This window comes from Marmota monax, unplaced genomic scaffold (genome assembly GCF_021218885.2).
Source record: "Marmota monax isolate L192 unplaced genomic scaffold, Marmota_monax_Labrador192_F-V1.1 WCK01_AAM20220418_F8-fsc00276, whole genome shotgun sequence".
Lineage (NCBI taxonomy): Eukaryota > Metazoa > Chordata > Mammalia > Rodentia > Sciuridae > Marmota > Marmota monax.
The window spans coordinates 2,420,058-2,426,057 of NW_026695204.1; the positions used below are offsets into that span (position 1 = coordinate 2,420,058).

At 38.6% G+C, this 6,000-nt stretch overlaps 1 long non-coding RNA gene across 1 annotated transcript in view; it reads right to left on the bottom strand.

The window, feature by feature from the left end:
- LOC124083317 (uncharacterized) overlaps window positions 1-5,673 on the bottom strand; it is a 28,891-nt gene extending 23,218 nt beyond the window's left edge. Inside the window, exon 1 of the long non-coding RNA XR_009225454.1 lies at window positions 5,574-5,673. This is a non-coding gene — a long non-coding RNA (uncharacterized LOC124083317). The remainder of the gene's footprint in view (window positions 1-5,573) is intronic.
- Window positions 5,674-6,000: the final 327 nt, after the last annotated feature.

Sequence of the window (6,000 nt, forward strand, 5' to 3'; positions counted from 1 at the left end):
GTGGGGGATAGAAACAAGATATAATCCCCAAGGGCATGCCTACAATGATCTACTTCCTCCAACCAGGCCTCACCTGCCTATGGTTTCCACCACCTCCCAGTCGTCCATTCAGCTGTCCATGAATTAATCTAGAAATGATGTCAGAGCTCTTATGATCCAATGCCTTCCCAAAAGCCCCACCTCTAGACACTGACGCACTGGGGACCGAGTATTCAACTCATGAGCTTTTAGGAGACATTTCAGATTCAAACCATAACAAGCGCCCAATCAATAATGGTTCATAACACTACATACACAGGCTATAGATAGAACTCAGGGATATGGTGCTTACCTATCCTATGTGAGACTCTGGGTTCAATTCCCAGCATCACAAAAAGAAAGAAAAGCTACATACACAACCTACAAACATACACATGAATAAAAAGGCAATGTCCTCATGAGGAAAAGAGTAGAAAAAGAGAAAGTAGTTCAATTAGTCATCAAAAGTAAGAGGAAAAATAAGTAGAATATTTCCTCATACTAGTCCTAGGTACAAACTCCTTAAGAAATATAAAAAAGTGCCTCAAATTTTTTGATATATTTATTTACACATATGTATTGTATACACATAGATCAGCAGTCAATACACATGCATGTATTCAAAGCCCAATAACTAATCAAAACACCAGCCAAGTATAATCTTGCTGAAAGTTGCTTATTAGAGTCTTTCACTGCTCTTATACAAAACAATTTGCTGAAAGGTAGAGTCAGATATTTCATTCATTTCAGTCTGAGTTCTGATAACTCCTTCTCTTTCTGTTCTCTTAGTGTTATATATTCATCAATTCACTTGGGCCCTGAGGCAAGATAAGAGAGCAAAAAGACCTCCTTAAATGGGAGATCTCCAAAATCTGCCAAACTCAGTGACTTCATAGTAATAGTTTCGGTCACTTTCCTTTACTGATCAAGTACTTACAATGCCACACAACTGAGGACATTGCCTGCTTTGGGTTGTACAGTTGACTCACCCTCCAGCAACTGACCTAGAGTTTTCATCATTCTCCCTGAAGTGCAGTAGTGATAATTCTGGGATCTTCCAATACTACAGTTATGGGGAGGGGACTCCTCAATATCAAATAAGTGAATCTAGTAGTTAAGTTGAAATTTCAACCACCACCAAAAATCTTAGTTTGAGTACAGATTCTGAGGTAGATGCAAAAACATGATACATGAGTACAATTTTAGGGAGTTATTACAAGGATAAAATAGTAAATTTTTTTGTGTGGGGGGGGGACACTGACAAGAAGTACTCCATATGGATTAAGAAGCACAGATGGTAAATGATAATCCCCAAGGCAGTGGCTGTGAATGTGAACCAGCTATGCCACGGTGGATCCCAGTACATTCCTTGACACCCAGATTATAACCTTGCTCAGGTGGACTATCTGCCCTCAGATATAAGGTGTGCTCTCATCTTTCCATGCTTGTCAATTCTGAGATCTCAGATCACTTTACTCCTAACTTGATTTTGGTTTCCTTACCTATAAAATAACATTAGGAGAATGAAATGAGATGATATATATGATCCCCTCTAGCACCGTACCAGTATAGCAGATTATATAAAGAAAAGTGTTATTTGGTTCACTGATTCATTTTTCATTTATTTATTAAATGTATTGGAAACTGATAATGTACAAAATGTTCTACTTGGAGTAGAAATTACCATGACCAAAAATGCCAGTCCTTACCCTCAATTATTTCAAACTACAGATCAGAGTTTTGTTTTTGTTTTTTTTTTTGGTTTTTTTTGAGCTGAGGTCTACTGAACCCTAGGTAAGTGTATATAACTTGAGAATGTCTGTGAACTCCTAAAAGTATAAGTATAATTCTGTTGTGTTCCAATGTTACAAAGTATTATAGCACTCTTCTACGGAGTAAAGATCCATCATTTCAAAAAGTCTTCAAGGGAGCTGTGCAGTGGTCATTGTTAGTTTTTACCTGTTCAGCATGCTTTGGTAAAAAGAACACATGGTAAAAGAATACATTATTTCCCTTGGAGAAATGCTATTTTGTCATTCTTTATTCTCTCTCTCTCTCTCTCTCTCTCTCTCTCTCTCTCTCTCTGTACTAGGAGTGCTTTACCACTGAGCTACATTTATAGTCCCCCCCACACACTTTTCTCTTTCAAAGACTCTCACTAAGTTGTTGAGGGTCTCACTAAATTGCCAAGGATGGCCTTGAACTTGCCATCCTCCTGCCTCAGGCTCCCATGTTGTTGAGATTGCAGGCCTGCACCACCACACCCAGATCCATTTTGTCATTCTTGATTTATATGGTGTGGATTGGGGATAATCTCAACACCTGGCGACTAAGGAGAACCCATGACCCAAGCCAGAACAATCAAGTTATAAAAGCTGTGTGTTTCCATCAGGGCTTCAAAACTTGCAAAACTTAAATCTGCAGATAATCATCTTTGCCACCAAGTGGGGAAACCTGTCTGAAAATAGAAACCAACTGGAGAAAGACAAACATCATAAGAACTTTTGTTGGAAAACTAAATTTCAGCCAAAGTTGAAGCCAAATTTAACCTGAAAGTTTTTAGTCATATAAACAATAAGTTTTAATATTTGTATAAAACTATTAGGATTATATTTCTCTTTTTCTGTTTAACACACACACACACACACCTAATGAAGCCACTAGTCATCCCCTGATCACTGATTCAACTTAACTTTGTCACTCCCAGGTCTATTACTTTAACTGTGCATCCCCAAGCCATGCCTACCCTCCCCCACCACCATGCTTATCATGCCCCCTCATTTTATTTTATTATATCCTCAATCACTTCTTTGGCAGAAAACAATGCAGAGATATTTTTTTCCTCTAATTGGCTCTGAGCCACTCGGAATCACAAAACTACCATGAAAATTTCCCCCATGGTTTTACCTCCCATCTTTAACATGTCAAAGTAAGTGTGCATCCTGTGTCCCTAATCAACATAGGAACACTCAATGCTTAGTAGGCACTCAGTAAATATTTGTGAAGTAGATAAAGTAAAGTATGCTGGAATCTTTCTTCATCATTCCTAAAAGCAAGGCTTCATAGGGAACAACCCCCAGGGAAGAGTATGTTGGTTTCATAAATACTTGGTCCATTATGGCTCAGAGAGGACAAAGCACACAAGAGCAGAAAAGTGGGTGGGCCCTTTGGACTAAATGTGAGCAATATATGTTTCTTTCTTTCTTCTTCTTCTTCTTTTTTTTGTACCAAGGGTTAAACCCAGAAGGGCTTAGCCACTGAACCACCCCCTCAGCACTTTTTTGTTTTTGTTTTTGAAATCTGGACAAAGGTTCTCCCTAAGTTCTTAGGACCTCACTAAGTTGCTGAGACTGGCCTTGAACTTCAGACCCTCCTGCCTCAGCCTCCTGAGCCACTGGGATTATAGGCGAGCACCACCATGCCTGGTGTCTGTTTCATTCCTTGAAGCACCAAATTTTAAACACTACATTAATAAGACCATAGCACATGAATAATATAGGATAAAAAGTGAAAGTTAACATTCAAAAGTGAAATGGATATAATAATTAATGGATAGGATTGCAGATCTACTTCCTGTTTTTAAAAATTACTTTTATGATATTTAATATGACATAAAGTTTATTAAAGCACTTAGCATAAATCTTTAATTTAAAAAAAATATTGCAGATCGGTCTCTTGTGTTGCAACATATCCTCACATGGGAAATTCCCTAGTGACAAAATATCTAAAAAGTTGAACACTAAATACACACACATACACACTCATGATCATTTTGGTTAAAGAAATCAACCCATTGAATTAAATGGGCTGCATTTTATCATGATATGTACCCAGCATTTGAATGATAGAAAAAATATTACAAAAATGACTGGAGCATTTTTTTTTTCATTGCAAGACCTGAACATGATGTGTATGTTTTTGCAACTGAGTTTTAAAATAAAAAAGAAGAAGAAAAAGAAGAATCACGTGCACCTAAGTGACAATTCCCCATCACTGTGGGGGAAGCTAGGTGAGAAAGCTGCTTTAGGAAATCCCTCTGAGTATAAAGGAAATGCGCATACAAAATGCAAAGCCTCATTTCTCCTGTAAAAACCACAGAGGTCTCTAAATTTCCACTGGTGAATGAGAAAGGTGGTAGGGAAAGACCAAAGGAAATAAACAAGCAGGGCACAGAAGTACAGAGACAGAAGCCATGGCAGTAAGACAGCAGGAGCACACACAGCCAGACCCTCAGCCTCCCAGACAAACCGCACTGTCCAAAACAGTTGGGCAGGTCTGTTAACTGCATCCAGTCAGCCACTACGATGAGGGCTTCCCTGCACAATCTGATAGAATAATGGTGCCATTGTGGTGGTGTGCACCTGTAGTCACAGGGAGCAGGAAGATTTCTTGAGTTCATGAATTTGAGACCAGCCTAGGCAACAAAGTGAGACCCTGTCTCAACACACCACACTACACACACACACACACACAAAAAAAAAAAAAAAAAAAAACAAGGATATGAGAAGTGTAAAACTCCAGAAGGGGAAAACAATGTCTCTTTTGGAGGGGACTTCCCTTGCCTGTAAAGTTTCAGATCGTGTTCTGCAACAATCTCATAGCTTGTGACAGCGTTCAGGGAAATGAGACAACTGAGATGCAAATCACAAAGGAAAATAAAGTCAACAGTGCTTAAGAAACTAACTGAATCATGTTAAGGTAAAAAAAAAAAAAACAACAGAGCTCTAAGACAGTTCAAACTAGGGCTACCTCCAAAAGAAATCCCAGAGAGCAAGGGCAAATGTCACTCAGGCTAACAGTAATTAGAATTTCCATTTATTGAGAGCCTACTGTGTGCAAAATCTTGGTCTTATTGTTTAATTCTTAAGAATGTAATGTGAAATGGAAATTATTATCCCCATTTTCATATGTAAAGATGAAAAAATACAAGAGATATTAAATAAATTAGCCAACATCACCCAGTTCAAAATTCAAACCAATCTGATAGCAGTTCATATGCTTCTCCCTTGACCTTTCACTAATTCATGTGACTCACTGAGAAGGTCACAGACTTCTTTATGCCAGATTTTCTCTTATGATATGGTACAAGGAAGCTTGATGCTAGATAAGATGGTAACCTAAAATTAGTTGATTTCAACTCTAATCTGTCATTAACCAGTTCTGTAAAAATAGACAACCTATGTCACTTCCCTGGGTCTTGGTTTTCTCATCTATAAAATGGGGCTGTAGTGGGAGCTTGTCCAGCTCTTGACTTCTATGAGGCATACATAGTCCTCACATACCAAAAGAAGGAAGGAAATTGCTTTACTTTTTTAACAAAGTGTGTATTGAAATTATAGTATTTCAGTTTCCTAGAAACAATGTACTTAAGGGGCTCACACTTAAAAAATTAAAGTACTTTTAAGCATTTTACAGATGGTCTTCCAAATGGAGACAAAGTAGCCCTAGCTAACCCTCTGTCAGCAGAAAGGCCACACAGAAAAGAAAGCAAATCAACATTCTTTACCCCTCTCCCAGCATAAATCATCACTCACCGTGGGAAAAGGATTACTTACAGGAAGTAAGGCCTATGAATCATTATTCCGTTGTCCTTGGCCTCTGATAGGGCAAGAGCTAGGAAAAGACTGAAAAGTTGGGGTGTGAACTGTGATTTGCCAATAGCCCTACATGACAACGGAAACAGGAAGTTAAGTAAGCTGTAAGACTGTGGAGTCACAAGGGTACTCCCTGAGTGGCCCAGTCCCGGCAGAATGATATGGGCCCCTGACTTCCTGAGTCACTCCTTGAGTCTTTACAACCCCAAAGAGTCATTGATCAACAAATGCAAATAATGCCACCCCTTGGCTTGTCTTGACAGGCAACCAGCTTGTTAATTGATGATTGTGTAAGAGACATCTCCTCATGAGGAAAGATCAGCAAACATCAAAAAGAAGGGTTAAATTGCTTAAGATCAGCCCTCATTTTCTAGAATAGAAATACATG